The sequence below is a fragment of the Dermacentor albipictus genome, chromosome 1 (assembly GCF_038994185.2).
Source record: "Dermacentor albipictus isolate Rhodes 1998 colony chromosome 1, USDA_Dalb.pri_finalv2, whole genome shotgun sequence".
Classification (NCBI taxonomy): domain Eukaryota; kingdom Metazoa; phylum Arthropoda; class Arachnida; order Ixodida; family Ixodidae; genus Dermacentor; species Dermacentor albipictus.
Genome location: NC_091821.1, coordinates 304,558,424 through 304,579,325, shown reverse-complemented (window position 1 = coordinate 304,579,325; position 20,902 = coordinate 304,558,424). Strand labels below are relative to the sequence as shown.

Sequence of the window (20,902 nt, the reverse complement as noted above, 5' to 3'; positions counted from 1 at the left end):
GAACTGCTTCTCACTGCTAACACTGGACTGAGACTAAGAAAATGCTCCGTTCGCAGACGCCTCGCTACACTGAAATTAGCAAAATTATCAGTTTATAAAAGTGTGTGTGCCAATTACCTGGTGTCCTTCTTGTGTATGTGGAGGGCATAAAGGTCATGGCAATGAAACGGTAGTACCGACGTTTTTGCTGCAGTTGCAGACAAACAAAATTTGTTGAAGTGATCGGACAGCGATCTACCAGCCGAGAAGACTAACCCGCAAATAAAAAAAGATCGCTAGTTTCAGATCTTCCAATGTATATTGCGCTTAGCTGCTAACTGTAATATTTTTCCTTATATATGCTCTCATGAAGAGGAAAACTCCATATTACTAGAATATCAACAACAGTATAAAAATAGACTGGCCTTGAAGCTGTGACCACGCACCGCACTTTTATACATTTAGCCCATGTAGTATTGGGGCAACTCGTTTGAGCAAAATGATGAGGTTTTCGGTGAAAGCACTGTGACAGGCGAAAAGAAGTCGTTATCATGCCCGTCGAAACAATACCATCTGAAATCTTATTCACTTTATATATATATATATATATATATATATATATATATATATATATATATATATATATATATATATATTTATATATTTATTTATTTATATATATATTTGCAAAATCACTATAACCGTTTATAAGTTTGCTTCGTATGAGTTATATACTAGCTTGCCTCGTCAATCTCAAAAAAGTACTCTCTTTGCCGGAGAAGGCCTTCGTGAAAAACGACGCAACCTAACAGTAAAACGCCCAGCAAGGTTCCCATCCAGATGATTGGCGAAATTGCGCACTGAGAGCATGTCGACTAGCGTGTGATTGAAGCTTGATTTATGATCGTTGTAAGCTTGTGTTGTGTCTAGCTCGAGCGAGTAGTGTTAGCGATGACATTGGTGTGAAAATGGTCAGCTCGGTCTGCGATATGTTCTTGTGTATCTCCACATTGAACGTCGCAGTCGTCACGATGAGAGCACTCCTGTGACATTATTAGCCCAGTGGGCTGGGAAGGCTCGAGTGTTAGCTCACCTTTAGGGTTATTGGCTAACAATTATTAATATACGTACTTTTCGATGATGAAAAGGACGCAGAAACACCACTGGTGTTGTCTAACTACTCCCAAACAGGCCCCCGAATTTCAATTAGCCCACCCCCAAATTTCAGGTGGCAAACACTCAAATTTAAATTAGCTCACTCCCAAGGTAATGTTGGCCATGCCCGATTTTCATTTCGCCCAGCCATAAACTTCAAGTTGGCCCAATCCCAAAGTTCAATTGGGCCACCCCTAATTTTGAAATTGGTCCACCCACGAATTTCCATAAATCGCCCCCAAATTACGAGTCGACACACCTTACAATTTAGGTTGGCCCACCCCCACATCGCCCCCAAATTCAGATTGGCCGATTCCGAGAGATAGCCCCCACATTTAAGTAGGACCAACCCCATATCGCCCCAAATACAGATTGGCCCGCCTCCACAAACCACGAAATTTATATCGGCCAACTCCAATACCACCTGCAAGTCTAGGTTGGCCCACCCCCATATCAGCCCCAAGCTAACGCTGGCCCACCCCTCGACCACCTCAAATTTAGGATGGTCCACCGCAAATCACCCCCCAATTAAGGTTAGTCTACCCATATATCACCGCCCTATTCAGCTTGGACCAGCCGCAAATCTCCCCCATGGTTAGGTTAGCCCGTCCCCATGTCACCCCCAAATTTAGGTTGGCCCACCCCCATATCATCACCAAATCAAGATTGGCCCACCCATATCAGCCCCATATTTAGCCTGGCCCACCCCTCTATCACCTCAAATTTAGGATAGCCCACCGCAAATCACTCCAAAATTTAGGTTAGCCCACCCCCATTTCACCCCCAATTCAGCTTGGCCCAGGAAATCTTGGGTTTTGTGCTTCTGCCATTTAGTGATAGACTACAAAACTATGTCCCATGCGGCTTAAAAAAAAGTGCGAAGCGGGAATCTAACCGCGGCCACCGTGAGGCAGGAATATAGGTGCGCGCTATTCTACCACCCGGCCACGGCTTCCGAGGCTTCGCCAAGTGATACGCTAATGTTTTTATAGACACCACGTGAATTTTCACAACAGTGTTACAAAAATGACTTTGGGAACAGTGTTACGCCATGTGCTGAGAGTCGAGATAGTCATCAATCGAAAGCTGAGTCTCCGTACTATATACGCTGCACTGGATATTACGATAGACGCAGTAGTTTTATCACAGGCATCGTTCTTGCCTCGAAAATCGAGTACAAATTTTCGTCGTTTCCATAGGCTTCCATTGCTCAATCCTTCACCGCTGTGGGAACAAAATTGTTACGTGCCATAGCGTGATTGCTGCATTTCGCTCGCGTGGATGTCTTCCAGAACACGTCTGTCACCTCGTTTTTTTCAATAATTGACCTGCAGCTTTTGTTATTCGCGAAAAAACCGGCTGGTTATATTGAAAACGCGCTAGCCTCGTGCCGGGCCCGCGTGGGGCGCTAGGTGGTACGTGTCGAGAAAAGCTAGATATGTAATTACGGGGAATTGTCCGAGACGACTGGTGGTTTAGAAGGTACTGATATGAATAATAACTGAAACTATTAACGATATACAATTTACCATATCTGACTAAGGGTCAGTATGGATGTCTGTTAGGATAGTTTTCATATAAATGCGTCAGGAAAACCAGTGCCGCCTTTGCTTGCACAAGTAATAGCATGGCGAAGCGCATTTGTGAGTTTAGAGGTACACTTGCTTTCATTAGGCGCTCATTAACCTGGGTGTTAAAAGACATAAGCAAATATAAACAGTGAATAAGAAAAATAAGAAAAAGATCCACTCGTCGTGTCATCTTCCAAGTGCCTCTCGTTTTCACTATGCCAATACACAAGAACTAGGACTAGGACTACTGTGACGTGACTTTGAGGCCCAGTATGTGGCCATAGCCGCATTTCTTTAGCTAAATACGCATTTGCATTTTCGATAAATGAATAATACCAATTAAAAGCCTGGTATGCACACCTTGCGTTGTAGCTTACGTTATTCCACATGGTGTCACTGCACCAAGTCATCATACCTGTGGTGCACGTAGTTATTACGCTTCATGGTATTGTCACGTGGTCGTGACGTCAAGGAACACAGTAGCAATACTGTGAACGACAAAACTAACTTTTATTGGGTGAACCTGTGCCCACAAAACAGGCTACACTTATAGCACAACGATAGCGGCGAACACGCTCGGCGATCGTCGAAAATCTGATCAGCGGGTCAAGCGCGTCGGCTTTTATAGATTAGTCGTCGAATGTTCTAGATTAACCGATGGGACCCGCGTGTCTTCCACAAAGTTCTACACTATTTGCGTCGCGCATACATGCAATCAGATTACACAAGTTGCAGTGAAAGACAGTGGACGGAACCATCGATAACATTCCAGAAACTTCTTTTACATGCAGGCGCGTCCTGCGCTTCGCGATAACATTTGTTAGGCGGCCAAACGTGGTCGCCCGATAGAGATAAGTACATGTGTCAGTATGTTGTACATTAGAGCGAAACAAGTTATTTAGCCATTTTTATAACTTTTTTCCTGCTTGTTGAGAAAAGGTTCAGAAACTGGGACTATTTTTGTACATACGGAAAGAAGTTGGGGGCCCGGTTTTTTTCCCGTACGCTCACTCTAATGTAGGGTCTACTTGTTTCGTATAAATGCTTCGTGATAGGAGAAGACCTTTGCAGTTGTTCGCCAGAAACAGCGCGAGCACTCTGACAAACCTGAACCGTATGACAAGAACATACACATTGCTGTGCCGCTGTACTGAGTTTTTTTTCGGGAGATTCCTTGGCAAGCGAAACTACCTCGATCGCGATTACGCACCGCCGTGCCCCTCCCACGCAATCTATCGGGGGGTTTGTCACCGAGGGAGGGAGATGCTGTAAAAAAACGACTCCTCGTCTTGCATTCCACGGCCTCGGCACTTCCGCCTTGGGGGAAGACGCGCGTAATTGCCTCGCACAAGCTACATCGTCGTCCTCCCGTACCTGTCTCCCTTCGAGGAAAGAAACGGGCTCAGACATCTCGTCGCGTCTGGTGCCGACCCGCAAGCGTTTGGAGGTCGCGCACTCATTAGGGAAGCAAATGTTTGCGGCCTCGCCGGCACGCGCCAGCTATCTCCGACGGCAGCTCGTCTACCCAGAGAATGGCTCCTCCCGCGTCGTTGGCTGCACGCGTGATGTTTCCGCCGAGGCAATCTCTGCCTGGCGACGAAAATTCGCGACGCGCGGCGCGCAGTGCCACCGCGTTTTCTGCTACGCGGGCGCGTACGCACGCGGAAGGTCGCTTGCAGCCCGGCACATTTTAGTTTTCATCCGGCACCAGCTCTTTTCGGCCCGGCAGCCGGGGAAAGTTCTTGCCTATAGCGGCGCATTTCATTGCGGGCTGTGTGGTTGGTTTTCTTTCAGTCTTTTGGCACCTTATCTCTTTTTTTTTTCCCTCGAGATGCCGACTGCTACAGCGATGATGTCTCGTCAGATCGAGAAGCACAGCGTGTAGAGTACAACGACAATACGCGCACTGCCCGTCCATTTCCTGGTACACCGACTTTTCCAACAACGTACACTCAATATCTAATCAATAATAATATTATTTGGGGTTTTACGTGCCAAAACCACTTTCTGATTATGAGGCACGCCGTAGTGGAGGACTCCGGAAATTTTGACCACCTGGGGTTCTTTAACATGCACCTAAATCTAAGCACACGGGTGTTTTCGCATTTCGCCCCCATCGAAATGCGGCCGCCGTGGCCGGGATTCGATCCCGCGACCTCGTGCTCAGCAGCCCAACACCATAGCCAATGAGCAACCACGGCGGGTTCAATATCTTATCAAGAGCAATAAGAAAAAGAAAAAAAAGAAAAAAACAAACAACGAATAAGCATACTTCAGGAGAAACAGTATTTTTCGCAGATGGCATTTTCTTTCTTTCTTTCTTTTTTTGACGTTGCCTTCTAGAAAGTTTAGTATGCGGTTTCGTGTATTTGTGTTCTTTCACATTATTTTGTAAATTGAAGTTACGGTGGTCTTGCTTCTCACTAAATCTGCTCTGCAGGGAGGCGTTTAATGAGATCAAACACATCGACTGCGCCCTTCGGAACTTGCTGCGCATTTCTGATCGCGCTGCTACTATTTTGAATTTCCCCTTTAAAGTACATGCGGCAATGATAGCAGACATGAGGCCAAATACTATACATTCATATTATTGTGTATTTCGGTTGATTTCTGAAGAAGGCCTCTAAAGGTACTTCCGAATTGAGCTTTTCATTTTACCGCTGACCATGTGTTTTTTTGAATTACTAAACAAATAACAAACTTTGGCCAGGAGTTGCGAAAGCAGATGACGCCACAGGGCGCAAGCATCAAAATGGCCACGTCCACACACCGCCTGTCTTAGATAGATAGATAGATAGATAGATAGATAGATAGATAGATAGATAGATAGATAGATAGATAGATAGATAGATAGATAGATAGATAGATAGATAGATAGATAGATAGATAGATAGATAGATAGATAGATAGATAGATAGATAGATAGATAGATAGATAGATAGATAGATAGATAGATAGATAGATAGATAGATAGATAGATAGATAGATAGATAGATAGATAGATAGATGCTGGTTTGCCTGCATTTTTCTTTAACCGTGTCCTTAGCGCACACATCTTGTGGCCTACATACACACATACTATTATTAATGGTTTACCTTTAGACGCGCCATAAAAGCAGCAAAAAACATGGCACAGGAGAGACTGACAAGCCACATATTGTTTATCGATCACAGTGACTTTTGCAGCCACTTTGCTGTCATTGATCACGCCTGATTTCGGAAACACAATACTGAGAAAACTTGCTCGAAGCAAGTAGTCTTTTGGTATACGGCGTCTAGAGATGCCATATCTTTGTGGCACCGCCTAATCTTTCAACAACTATTAAATATTTTAGAGCGCAACTTTGCAGCCCTCTTCTGGCTGACCAACCCTGGGCTCTCCAGCGAGCCCACGATACGGCCGAGGCTCGACCTTCCGTTTGCCACGTGGGAGCGGCGCGTGTCGTGAAGACTCACGGCCTGCAGGGCTTCATTAAGCTTTTGCCACACCACACCGACTCTCAGGCACCCGTTCCTGGTTTCAGCGCCATCGTCCCTCAGCGTAGCCTCGCGAACGGGCTCGCGCCGCTGCTCGCGTCGTCGTCGTCGTCTTCAACCGCCGCCGACTCCGTTGCCACGCCAACGTTCCCACACGCCCTCTGCGAAGTCGCTCACGGCACGGCCCACTTGCCAGTCGGTGCGGCGCTGATTTCGGTCTCAAATTCTTTACAAAAGTATATTGCGAAATGAAAAGGCGTATACAGCTTCGCCCAAGTTTCGCACTAGCGAGTATCGTAATCGTCGGAGATTTTGTCATTTTTTTTTATTTTTTTGCGAAGCGAACTTACTTTTTGCAAAACCTGTCCTAACATTCGTAAAATTGTAGAACGAGCCCAAATTGGTAAACTAAAAAATTACAGGCGTGGTTACGGATTAATTTTGACAACAAGGGCTTTTTTAACATGAACCTGAAATAAAGCGCACCTGTGCACTTGCATTTCGGTTTCGTCGGAATGCGGTGGCCATGACCGTGAACCGAACCAGTTACCTCAGCAGCAGAACGCCTCTGACTCACCGCGGAGGAAAGGAAGGTTTATTTTTGCTTTGTAGCGTTTTTTGGGAGTATTTGTTGTCTTTGAGGTATCATAATATTTGTTTCCTTTGTATCTGTAATGTTATGCAACTTGTAACATATTTCTAATTTTCTCGTTCTTCAAGGAGCAGCCAGCCCCATCTAGTCGTCTTAATGCATATCGTACTTCACTCGTAGTAACTATAAAGTTGCGTTGACGCCTTGGACACGCACAAGCCCGCAATAGTTTTCAGTAGGCGAACGAACCTGCACGGCTGAGAGAAATTTCAGTTTCAGTTGACAGTTATGGCATCCCTCCTTTCGACACATATAGGCAAGGAAACGGCGTGAAGAAACTTTGGCAGCAAGACAGAAGGACAGCTAATCCCTTAGACCACGGTAGAACGTGTCCTTGTTAACAGGGAGAGGCAAGCGCAGGAGGCAAGAGCTGGGGCCACATTCGAGGGCGGCGGACTAGAGCGGCGCAGGTCAGTTTCGAGCGCGAGCGTCGAATTACGGCCGATCCGCACAACCGGCCGCACGCGCGCGGACATGACGCAAGCGGCACGTGCCGCTCAAAGGTACACAAATTTCGGTTCACACTGCTCGTGCAGAAGGCTGCGCGAATTTGTCGTAAATCGGGGGGGGGGTCAAACCGCACACCTCGCTGCACTTCCGTACGCGTGCAGTCGTTCGAAAAACTCCCCATGTCGCCCACAGATGCCCACATCACGGTTTGCACTGGTTCCCTGCAAGAACTGTAAACCGAAATTGCTACATCTGTGTCAGACGTGTGAAATTTCTCGCACAAACGCACGCGGCCGGGGTGAGTGTGGCATACGGTTTGAGCGTAATTAATTCCTTCTTTACCCTATAATAACACCCTGTGTAAAACAAACGGGCCCACTACGAATAAGGAGCGAGTACGATTGCAAAATTACTCCGTAAGATGCCCACTAGCTGCGGCATCAGTTAGGAGTGTTAGCTTTGTATTGTGTGAATATGTGCAATGTGTGCCTTTAGTTATGTCGTTTCTGTACCACAGTGCCCGTACACCGTTTGCAGCAGGCACAATGTGCTTCACCTACCCCCCTGCGGCTGCATCCGAGATTGGCCCAACGAATTGTCTTGCATGCTACCCCTGCCAGGACGCGGCGACCACTGCGAGGCAAGTAATGTATAGGCGCGGAGCAAGCACCGTCTGTTTATAGTGACCGAACTAGTCTCCGAAATGAGCCTCCCAACTATCATGCACCGATATGTTAAAATATGCATATGCCACGTAGCTGGACAGAACCAAGGTAATGTTGTTCGCCGTCGCTTCGAGATAATCAGACTAATTTTTGCACTCTGCCTAATTACCCAATTAGTCTTAATTCAGTAATTAACTTCCGGAATATTATAATTCGATGAAAAGGGTCTGGGAGAAAATCGTACAGCAATATAAAAACTCCCGATAGAGCTTTCTGGTGTTCAATACGCGCTACATAAAAGTGTTTTTCCGATCGTCAAAGAGGCCTGCGAATAGACGCAATATTGCACCTTACGTGCATTTGCAGGATGATTTCATGCTCAGAAAAACAATTATATGCGGCACTTATCGAGCAAGAAAAAGCTGTATCGAGAGTTTTCTATGCTGCTGTAGAATTTTTCTCATAGACACTTTTAATCGAACTACATTATTTGAGAATACGACTAATTAATTAAGACTAATTTTGTAATTAGGCAGAATGCAAAAATTTGTCTTCGTATCTCTAAGCGAAGGCAAGCAACATTACCTTGGTTCTTTCCAGGTAGGTGGCATTAGCATATAGTTAAATCCTGGTGCATGACAATTAGTACTCCTCATATACCGTCTCTAAGCAGGACGAAAACGAGGGTTAACAATTTACATCTAACCCTTATTCAACATTGACCTCAAGATTGCCCGCATATATTTCCCCTAACATATGTCAAATTTTCCCAAAATATAAACTTTATGGGAGATCGTTCTTCTTTTTCTTTTTCAGTAAACTGTGAGAATAGGCAGATAACGTTCTTGAGCGCTTCTAGTGACATTAACAGCAACTGTAAAAAATGCGCAGTAACCATAGATGATTTCAGTGTAGGCGAATTGCCGAACAGGAACACGAACGTTCGCTTTCGGGCCCCTGTTCACATACAGGAGGCGTTCGTGCTCGGCACGGCGCCTTCGTCGCGCTTTTCTTACCTGTTGGGGGTGAGCATGTGTTTGGGAGGAATCTTCTAGAAGTTATTTGAGAACATTTCAAAAGCTTACGCAACTTGTTTGTATGTACCAAGCGATGAAGGACTGGCGAAGCGAACGGCAAAGAAAGAGCGAATGCGAGCAGAGAGAAGGCATGGAGGTTACCAGACATGGCCCGGTTGACTACCCTACACTGGGGGAGGGAGAGAAAATGGAGGCTAGAAAAATGAAAAGTGAGAGAGATGCACGGGAGGACTCTACACGACCACTCAGCCAGATGCGTTTAAAAAATTCAGGCACAGCTTATTCCACGATGACTGTCGACGGTAATGCGAATAGCAGTCGATCAATGTAGCGACAGACCCTGTTCCCGAAGTGCCGTCCAACACGTGTAGTGGCACTCTGAAACTTTCGTTGATTGAGCTATATGCCACATAGTCTGATGTCACCCGACTTTGCTATGGCCCTCGCTTGCCAAGGCCGCCCATGAGCATGGTGTCATGGCGATGACTGTATGAAGCTGATGCAGTGAAATGAAAACTGAAAGAAGGAATGATGTCGATGGAGCACAGAGGCGCATATATAACGACGACGCCATGATGACAGTGAGATGTCGATTAAATTAAGACGATGGCATAACGTCGACATAAAGTCGACGACATGACGAGAATGACATGGCGACGACGCAGTGACGCCAGTGGCATCACAAAAGCAGCATAATCAAGTTTGAATGACGACAACATGATTACGATAGAATAAAGAACAAGGAAATACATCAATGAATCGGTGAAGTTATTATGACGACGATGGTATGACAATGGGATGCCAGTACTAAAGTGATGACGACGGCAAAAAGACAGCTGGGCGACGATAGCATGACGTCAAAGGTATGGCGTCTTATACATGACGACGACTGCCTGACAACGATGCAGTGACGACAATGGCACGACCATGACAGCGTCACAAAGAAAGTCGCACCAAGGAAGCGTAATAGCGGAAGACGATGACGTTACAAGTTCGCCATAATCACGATTGAATGAGGGCAGCACAATTTTATTACAATGACGCAGAAGCATCAACGTCGATCGAAAGACCAGACATGACGACGATGGGATGACGCTACTAAAAAGATGACGATGATAAAACGACAGCGTGACGATGATATGACGATGACTATGAGACGACGATGGCGGGATGACGACGACATGACGAGATCCGCATTTCAGAGCTGGAATGAAGACGATGCCACGACTTCGACGGCATCATGACCCCAAACACCTACCTAGTGGCCCTAGACATTTCAACCGCAGAGTCGAAGCAGAAGGCGTAATGATGACAGCCTGGCGACAGTCAGATCATCATCATCATCATCATCATCATCATCATCATCATCATCATCATCAGTCTGGTTACGCCCATTGCACGGCAAAGGTCTCTCCCATACTGTTCCAACTACCCCGGTCATGTACTAATTGTGGCCATGTCGTCCCTGCAAACGTCTTAATCTCATCCGCCCACCTAACTTTCTGCCGCCCCCTGCTACGCTTCCCTTCCCTTGGAATCCAGTCCGTAACTCTTAATGACCATCGGTAATCTTCCCTGCTCGTCACATGCCCTGCCCATTCCCATTTATTTTTCTTGATTTCAACTAAGATGTCATTACCTCGCGTTTGTTCCCGCACCCAATCTGCTCTTTTCTTATCCCTTAACGTTACACCTATCATTCTTCTTTCCATAGCTCGCTGCGTCGTCCTCAATTTAAGTAGAACCCTTTTCGTAAGCCTCCCGATTTTTGCCCCGTACGTAAGTACTGGTAAGACACAGCTGTTATACACTTTTCTCTTGTGAGGTAATGGCAACCTGCTGTTCATGATCTGAGAATGTCTGCCAAGCGCACCCCAGGCCATTGTAATTCTTCTGATTATTTCAGTCTCATGATCGGGATCCGCGGTCACTACCTGCCCTTATTCCCTTAACACTTCCAGTGCCTCGCTACCTATCGTAAACTGCTGGTCTCTTCCGAGACTGTTAAACATTACTTTAGTTTTCCGCAGATTAATTTTTAGACCCACTCTTCTGCTTTGCTTTCCAGGTCAATGAGCATGCATTGCAATCGGTCCCCTGAGTTACTAAGCAAGGCAATATCATCAGCGAATCGCAAGCTACTAAGGTATTACCCATTACCTCTTATCCCCAGTTCTTCCCAATCTAGGTCTCTGAATACCTCCTGCAAACACGCTGTCAATAGCATTGGGGAGATCGTATCTCCCTGCCTGACGCCCTTTATTACTGGGATTTTGTTGCTTTCTTTATGGAGGACTACGGTGGCTATGGAGCCACTATAGATACCGTTCAGTATTTTTACATACGGCTCGTCTACATCCTGATTCCGCAATGAATCCATGACTGTTGAGGTTTCGACAGAATCAAACGCTTCTCGTAATCAATGAAAGCTATATATAAGGGTTGGCTATATTCCGTACATTTCTCCATCACCTGATTGATAGTGTGAATATGGTCTATTGTTGAGTAGCCTTTACGGAATCCTGCCTGGTCCTTTGCTTGACAGAAGTCTAAGGTGTTCCTGATTCTATTTGCGATTACCTTAGTAAATAGTTTGTAGGCAACGGACAGTAAGCTGATCGGTCTATAGTTTTTTAAGTCTTTGGCGTCCCCTTTCTTATGTATTAGGGTTATGTTAGCGTTCTTCCAAGATTCCGGTACGCTCGAGGTCATGAGGCATTGCGTATACAGGGTGGCCAGTTTCTCTAGAACAATCTGTCCACCATCCTTCAACAAATCTGCTGTTACCTGATCCTCCCCAGCTGCCTTCCGCCTTTGAATAGCTCCCAAGGCTTTCTTTACTTTTTCCGGTGTTACTTGTGGGATTTCAAGTTCCTCTAGACTATTCTCTCTTCCATTATCATCGTGGGTGCCACTGGTATGGTATAAATCTCTATAGAGCTCCTCAGCCACTTGAATGATCTCATCCATATTAGTAATGATATTGCCGGCTTTGTCTCTTAACGCATACATCTGATTCTTGCCTATCCTTAGTTTCTTCTTGACTGCTTTTAGGCGTCCTCCGTTCCTGAGAGCATGTTCCATTCTATCCATATTATGCTTGTATATGTCAGCTGGCTTACGCTTGTTGATTAACGTGGAAAGTTCTGCCAGTTCTGTTCTAGCTGTAGGGTTAGAGGCTTTCTTACATTGGCGCTTCTTGATGAGATCTTTCGTCAGTCAGATCACAACTCACGGTCACGATTTCAACAGTCAGATCACGAAGCTGCAATGAAGATGATTGAACAACCCCGATGGCTTCCCTATGGTGGTGGCAACAAATGCTTCACGACGATGGCCTATGAGAATGGTATGAAATATATGACGACGATGGCGTGACAACAACGGCATCACGGCCTACAGCCATTACCTTCTGCTCCAAGCTACTAGACAATCAGGGCCACTGGGTCATGGTAGAAGGCATGACGACACCCGCCGCAATGACTTAGCGGTTATGGTGTTGTGCTGCTAAGGCTGGAGCTCGCGGGACCAAATTTCGGCCGCGGCGACCGTGCTTACATGGGGGCGAAGTGCAAAAACGCCCCTTTCCTGTGCATTGGGGTCCAAGTAAAGATCCCCTGGTAGTGAAAATTAACACGGAGTGCCCCACTACGCACTTTTACCTAGGACGCAAGGTCTTCCTCCCCCCCACCCCAAACAGTAAACTAAATAGAGCTCAGGCCATTACGCTAAGGCTCTTGGAGACAAGAACCTATGTGAACCCGCTTTTAATCAACAAGCTCTATCCGGAGTTCTCACACCTACAACATGCAGTGTAAAGGCAGGCAGGCAGAGGCAGAGGCAGGCAGGCAGAGGCAGAGGCAGAGGCAGGCAGGCAGAGGCAGAGGCAGAGACAGAGGCAGGCAGGCAGAGGCAGAGGCAGGCAGAGGCAGAGGCAGGCAGGCAGGCGGAGGCAGAGGCAGGCAGGCAGAGGCAGAGGTAGAGGCAGACAGGCAGAGGCAGAGGCAGGCAGGTAGAGGCAGAGGCAGACAGAGGCAGAGGCAGACAGAGGCAGAGGCAGAGGTACGCAGAGGCAGAGGCAGAGGCAGGCAGAGGCAGAGGCAGGCAGAGGCAGAGGCAGACAGAGGCAGGCAGAGGCAGAGGCAGGTAGAGGCAGAGGCAGAGGCAGGCAGAGGCGGAGGCAGAGGCAGGCAGAGGCAGAGGCAGGCAGAGGCAGAGGCAGGCAGAGGCAGAGGCAGGCAGAGGCAGAAGCAGGCAGAGGCAGATGCAGAGGCAGGCAGAGGCAGAGGCAGAGGCAGAGGCAGGCAGAGGCACGCAGAGGCAGGCAGAGGCAAGGCAAGGCAAGGCAAGGCAAGGCAGGCAGGCAGGCAGGCAGGCAGGCAGGCAGGCAGGCAGGCAGGCAGGCAGGCAGGCAGGCAGGCAGGCAGGCAGGCAGGCAGGCAGGCAAGCAGGCAGACAGACAGTTCTACTTGACGTAGTTCTACTTGAAGTTTACTTATTTGAAGTTCTACTTATGAAGTTCTACTTGACGTAGAACTTCATAAGGCCCTGTTAAGCTAGAGAGCAGCTTCTTGGAGAGGCCGACAGGACGACGTGGTGACCAAAGCAGCACCCAAGCACCTGGAGCGAACTGAAGATCGCGATGGCACCAGTCGTAACGCTCTTTTTGCAGATGCTGCAAGGCTAATAAACGAGATCGGGTGACTTGGCGAGCCATGTGAGCGCGATCGGTGACTTCACGAGCGTACTCAGTGGCAACGCGTGGCACAGAAAGTAGGATGGTGTCAAAGGGCAAAACGGGGTTGCGACCATACAAAAGATGAAAGGGTGAATATCGTGGGGTGTGATGTCGGGACGCGTTATGTGCGAATGTCAAGTAGGCAAGCAGGGGGTCCCAGTCACGGGGATTGCTGGAAACGTACATCGGCAGCATCTCTGCGAGTGTTCCGTTGGGACGTTCCATAAGACCTTTTGTTTGTGAGTGGCAGGCGGTGGACAGCTTGTGCTCAGTGGCACCAGAGTGGAGGAGGTCTTCCGCAACTCGAGACAAGAACGAGCCGCCGCGGTCTGTAAGTCACTGTCAAGGTGCACCGTGCTCTAGAATGACGTCGTGAAGGAGAAAATCGGCGACGTTATTTGCGCCACTACTCGGCAACGCCTTTGTTATCGCGTAGCGTGTCGCATAATCCGTAGCGACAGCGATCCACTTATTTCCTCTACTCGTCGTCGGAAAAGGGCCAAGCAGGTCAAGGCCTACACGAAAGAACGGTTCAGGGGGAATTTCAAATTGAAGGAGTCGTCCGACAGTGGCGCGGGAGATTTCTTCCGGCGCTGACAAAATTCACAAGTTACGACATAACGACGCACACAGCGGTAGAGACCCGGCCACGATAAACGGCGTCGTACGCGGTCGTATGTATGCAGAACTCCATGGTGTACCACCGTGGGTGCATCGTGATGTTCGTCGAGAACGATTTATCAGAGAAGACGACGAAGGGCAAGGAGCAACTTAGGATCGTCAGGGTTGATATTGCGATGGTAGAGGATGCCGTCATGCAGCACGAACATGCGACACGTGCCATCATAAGGATGCGTCGCGTTGTTTTTGAGCGCGCATGTCGGTCATGTCATTCTAAGCCATCACGCAGGTCACCGGATCATGCGCAACAGTATCGGAAGGGTCCACGGGGTGACTCGAGAGGCAGTCAGTGTCCTTGTGCAGGCGTCCAGGCTTATAGTTGGCAACAAATGAAAGTTCCTGGACCCCCAAAGCCCAGCGACCAAGCCGTACTGTGGGGTCCCGGAGCGAAGACAGCCAGCAGAAGGCTTAGTGGTCTGCAACGACTGAAAATGCACGGCTGTACGAATATGGCCTGAACTTGGTGACAGCGCAAACTAAAGCCAGGCACTGCAGCTCGGTGATGCAGTTATTTCTCTCAGCAGGTGACAGCAGGCGGCTAGCGTAAGCTATCACGCACTCGGTACCGTTCTGCTGTTGGGAGAGAACAGCGTCGATGCCATGGCCGCTTGCGTCAGTGTGGACTTCGGTCGGTGCAGGTGGATCAAAGTGGGCAAGTATGGAAGGGGTGGTCAGAAACCGATGAGAGAGGCGAACGCGTTAGCTTACTCAGGGCCCCATGAGAACGGCGCGTTCTTCTTAAGAAGATCTGTCAAAGGCCGAGCAACGTCGGCGAAGTTTTTGACGAAACGGCGAAAGTAAGAACATAGGCCGACGAAACAGCGGACGTCAGAAGCAGAACGTGGCACAGGGAAACTACGTACGACGCGAACTTTTTCCGGATCTGGTTGTACACCCGATGCGTCAACGAGATGTCTCAACACGGTAATCTGACGGCGCCCGAATTGACATTTCATGGAGTTCAGTTGTAAGCCGACTTTTTGGAAGACCGCAAGAATTGCAGCAAGTCGGGTAACGTGGCTGCCGAACTTGGAAGAAAAGACAACAACGTCGTCAAGATAACAAAGACAGGTGGTCCATTTGTAGCCTCGCAGAAGAGAGTGTGGCAGGAGCATTTTATGGCGAAAGGGCACAATTTTGAACTGATATAAACCATCAGCTGTGGTGAAGGCGGTCTTACGCGGTCCATTTCATCAACTGATATCTACCAGTAGCCGGATCGAAGATCAATGGACGAGAAGTATTTAGCTCCGTGCAAGCAGTCTAAGGCGTCATCGATGCGTGGCAGTAGGTAGACGTCTCTTCGGGTGATCATGTTTAAATGGTGATAATCAATGCAAAAACATCACGTACCATATTTTTTTTTCACTAGGACGACAGGCGAAGCCCAAGGGCTGGCTGATGGCTCGATGACCCCTGTGCGGAGCATTTTGTCCACTTCTGATTGGATGACTTGACGTTCAGCATGTCACACACGATAGGGACGCTGACGAGTAGGATTCGTGTCTCCAGTGTTGATACGGTGGTGAACAACAGAGGTTTGTCCTAAAGGCTTGTCGCCGAAATCAAAGATGCCAAGGCACGATTCGAGAAGGAGACGTATGTCCGTGGCCTGTGCAGAGGTCAGGTCAGGTGCAATCATCTTAGCGAAGTCATCCGTTAGAGAACCAGAGCTCTGAACTGCAATTGGTGCTACGAAGCCGCTCTCGGCATTCAGACTTTCAGTGTCAAATTCGGAAGTATTAGAAACGCTGGCCAAGAACATGCCGGCGGGAAGCACTTGAGGGCACAGGCTGAAATTCAGAAGCGGAAGAACGACGCCGTTATTAGTAATCGTCACCAGCGTATGCGGAAGAGCAACATTCTTGTTCAAAAGCACGTTGATGATGAGGCGAAGGACATATTCACCGTCAGGAATCTGCGGCTGTGCGGTCAAAGCGACGTCAATGACTGCCTCGGGTGACAGACGCACATCTTGAAGCGAACACAAGTTCTGTGGAGCGGCGCTTGGAGTATTGGGGACTTGAGGGGCGCCGGTTGCGCAGTCGATGAGAGCAGAATGATGGGATAAAAAGTCCAATCCAAGGAAAGCATCGTGAGGGTAGTTGTCGATGACAGCAAAGAGAAGAGCAGTAGGGAGGCCGGCTATACTTATACGCGCAGTACACATTACAAGGACAACCAGCACGCCGCCGTCGGCCACACGAAGCACTCGGGCAGCTGTTAGGGTGAGGACCTACATTAAACGTCTACGTAGGTTAGCACTAATCACAAATACGTGGGCCCCAGTGTCGACAAGTGCTTCGACAGGGACGCCGTCTATTTTAACGTCAATTACACTTCTCTTTGTGGGCACATACATAGGATTTACTGCAGTAGTAGGCAATGCAGCAGCGCCTGCGAGGGCTGGATTTCTTAATTTTCTGAAAGAGTGCGGCCAAAAGCCACAGGGGACGAAAGGCGACGTGGCTGCGGCGAACGGGAAGATGAACGACGCGTTTGCCGTGAACGAGACTGGTGACCGCGCGGCAATGGTGAGCGACTGTATCACGTGTTGCTAGCAGAGTTGTCGACGCTGTTAGACTCGGCGGCGGGCGAAACATTGCGGGCACTTCCATTAAACCGGCTCAGGTTGGTCGGCGTGCGCGGTTCTGAGGGCAACGAGTTGCGACAGCATCTAGCGACATGACCAATGCGGCGACAGGTGAAACATATCGGCTGGTCTTCCGCGGTTCTCGACTGAGTCGGGTGGGCGTTCACTGGCTCTGGGATGGGCGACAGCACACACAGAATGTAGGCCAATGCTTCCAAGTTCCTGTCGAACGATGGCTAGCACGAGGGGAACTAAAAAAGGGGTAGCATCAGGGCTACGGGAACTGAAAGCAGCGGGCGCCATCGCGCCCAGTTCACGTCGAACGATTCGCACCACGTCCCTTGATGGCGACGCGCGTTGCTGTGCGGGCTGATCTTCACACGGCGACGTTGCGACAGTATTGAGAAGTCTGGTTGCAGGACGCGTCGGTTTTTGGCCTGCTGGAATTGTCGGCACTCTTTGATGATAGAATCAACTGTAGAGCAGCTTTTGCACATGAGCAGATTAAAGGCGTCGTCAACAATTACATTGAGCACATGCCCTACCTTCTCAGGTACTGTCATGTCGTGATCGGCTTTACGACAAAGCACCAGCACTTCCTGGATTTACGAAACATAGGACTCTGTGGGGGACTGGGCACGGGACGCTAGTTCCTGCTTTGCGGTAATTTTACGGCCGGCTGGTTTGCCAATCAACTCGGTTAACTTCTATTTCCATTGGTCCCAGCTGGTCAGCTCCTCTTTATTGCACGCGTCTCAAGAACTGTTTTCTTACGCAAACCCAACTGAGAAGCTAGAGACAATTCAAGATGCCGGAGCCCTCTCCCAGGACGCGTTTGAAGATTACGGTGACGAAGGAGCGGGGAAAGTGCAATGCCGCAAGCACAACCAAACGCGGCCCGAGAAGGAAACACCACCAGAAACTTTCGTGCTAGTCGTGAAACCACGGGTAAACGTGGCACTCATGATTGTACCAGGCAAGGACCTCCACCGGAAATTCGCGATGGCCACACCCGCTGCCTTCAACATCAAGCCTTTGACGTACACGTTGCAACCAGCATCTAACACCATAAGATTGCTCGTTCACGACAAGAGGCAAGCAGACGGGCTTCTCAAGCTTTCACACCTCGATGTGAACAACGGACACATACCATTACAGGTGTATCAGGCACCCGGACGAGACATGTGCCGAGGCGTCATACACAACGTTGGCTGCAATGAAACAAAGGCTGAACTCCGGGCAGCCTTGACCTGTGAGCACCGACGTATCCTTGACGCGCGCCCAATGGGAAAGCGTGGGACATGTCTACTGACTTTTGAAGGATGCAACCCCCCTAGCACAGTCATGTATTACGGCTGCATCACCCGAGTTTCAATTTACGAACCTAAAAGCATCGTGTGCAATCGTTGTCATAGCTTTGGTCACAAAAGTGTGAAGCGGTATGTCCTACATGCGGCAAGACACACGAAGGTAGCACTACTGGCGATGAATGCAAACAGACGACGCCCAGGTGCCGCAACCGTGAAGAAGAAGGTCACATGGCGACTGACCCGAAGTGTCCAGCTAAACTGAAGTCCGACGCAAAAACTGCTAACAAACTCCGCTCAAGGCCCCGCTCTCGTCGTAGAAGGAATGGCGCAAACCGATCGAGAAGCCGCACTAGAACTGTGCAGTGCCATGACGTCAAATTGACGCAGCAGCTACTTGAGCGTGAAAACATCTCAACGCAGCCACGTACCATAAAGGAAGCAGTGAACTAGATCGTTTCAAGGAACTGCGCACAACCAACAGCGGGAGGAAACGGCTGCAACCTCAACTACGCAGCAGTGCTCAAGCGAACTAAACAAAGTGGAGACAAACCGACGAACCCTTCACCTTATACCACACCTATAATACCTTCACCATCGCAGCTGGTTGATACATGGAAACATAGTGTAGAAGCTGAGATTGCGGAACTCGCACGACAGAACACCGAACTGCGGCGGAAACTAGAAAAGAATGAAAAAAGGCATGCAGCACTGCTCGAACTTGTTCCTGCCAAGCGACAGCAGCAGCCATGCAATCCGCAGGAGCTCACTAAAATGCAAGAAACAGCTTCTATTACCACACAGCAGAGAGACCTGGCTCTGCTGGTGCAACAACTTTTCCATCCTCTCCTCGAAGTGCAGGACAAGCACTTCCAGCGACAATATGACTTGCTCCAACAGCTCTTTGCCTCGCGTCAATAGCCACCCGGCTTCGCGTACAGCCATCGACAGTCCCACTCCACACATTTTACAGTGGAATTGCCGGGGGCTCGGCACCTGCGCGACAAAACTGAACCAGTTGTTTGACTGTGTCGGACGCTGCCTTGCACTTTAACTTCAAGAGACTAATGGCAGAGATCGGACGCTACGACAGTTCAATGGTTATTACCAACCGTCAATAGAGCATAGAAATAGGAAACGACACCGAAACCCGAGGCACAATGGTATCGCCAGCGCAGCCGACGAATCTGTAATACGGAGACAAGCGGCTGTCTTTGTCCGCACACACATTCCGCAAACACAGATTGACACTTCTCAGTACTCGACTGCCGTGCAGTAGGTAGTGGCTGTCCATTGCACGATTGCAAGGCGAAATGCAGTGCTGGTATCGGTATACATGTGCCCTGAAGTTAGCTCCCGTACACGCGGTTCATTCACGTCGATTCGCGCTTTGCGGAGACGTTACCCAAACGATGACTTCCTGATAGGTGGCGATTTCAACGCCAAGCACCCACTGTGGGGCTATGACTATTACACGCCCTGTGGAACGGAGGTCGCAGATGCCATGAAGTCAGTTGACTTTGTGCTTGCAAATGACACCTACTACCCCACCCGTGCCGCCCTGCATAGTGGACAACGTAACGCGACCCAGGACCTGACGTTGTCCACACCAGCCTATGTGAAAGGCTGGCGATGCGATCCGGACGTCTGGCGCAGCGACCACTATCCACTTTGGATTACTTTGAACGTGGGACGAAAGCGTGAGGCCGGCCGCACTGTGCGCACGATCAGATGGGATGCCTACAGAAGAGCATTTGTGGAGCAGCCCAAGAGTGCATCCGTACGAGAGCGGGTGTCACGCGCCTTGCGCAAGGCCACTAGTGAGACTGAGGTGAGAGCTGATACTCCGGCGCCGGACATACATATGCTAAACTTTTGGTATGCGCCCAAACGAGCACAGTTGACGTACGAAGGACCGTGTGCGACTTCGACGTGACACTGCCATCGCTAGAAGATGCACCAAGCGCCTATATCGGGAACGCTGGAGCCAGACTTCTCATCATTCAACGAAAGAACTGGCCTCCATAAGGTGTGGCACACGTTCAAGGCTATGACAGGTCAGCGTAAAACACGCAGCGCTATTTCAAACGTCTTGCTGAAAACTAGCCAGTCAGTCAGCCAACTCCAAGATGATGCCGCGAACACTTTTTTTCCCCGAACGTCGACGCCCCCGAACGTCGAAATTTACCGGAAAACGCCGCCAGTGGCCCATGAGGGCAACCAGGCGCCATTCCAACTCTTCGAGCTCGAACAGGCACTTTCTTCCATCAACGCGCTAAGCGCCAGGCTATGAAGGCGTGACGTGGGCGGCTCTGAGGAATCCGGAAGAATGCGCAGTGTGGATCAACGGCGAAATCCCAGCAGGATGGAAGCATTCGATAGTCACACCCATACCAAAACCAAACAAACAGCCACATGTACTGTCCAACATGCGCCCTATATCTCTCACACTTACGACGTGTAAGCTGGCGGAGCGAATGGCCTTGACATGCATATCTCACTTTCTAGAAACAGAGGGTCGCTTTCATCCAGCACAGGCATGGTTTAGACCAAACCTTGGCACTCGTGACAGCCTCCTACTTGTGAGGGAAGGTGTA

At 49.1% G+C, this 20,902-nt stretch overlaps 1 long non-coding RNA gene across 1 annotated transcript in view; it reads right to left on the bottom strand.

Annotated features, from left to right (window-relative positions):
- Positions 1-20,902, bottom strand: part of LOC135907232 (uncharacterized) — a 185,663-nt gene that overhangs the window by 105,447 nt on the left and 59,314 nt on the right. The gene's annotated exons all lie outside the window — the stretch shown is intronic.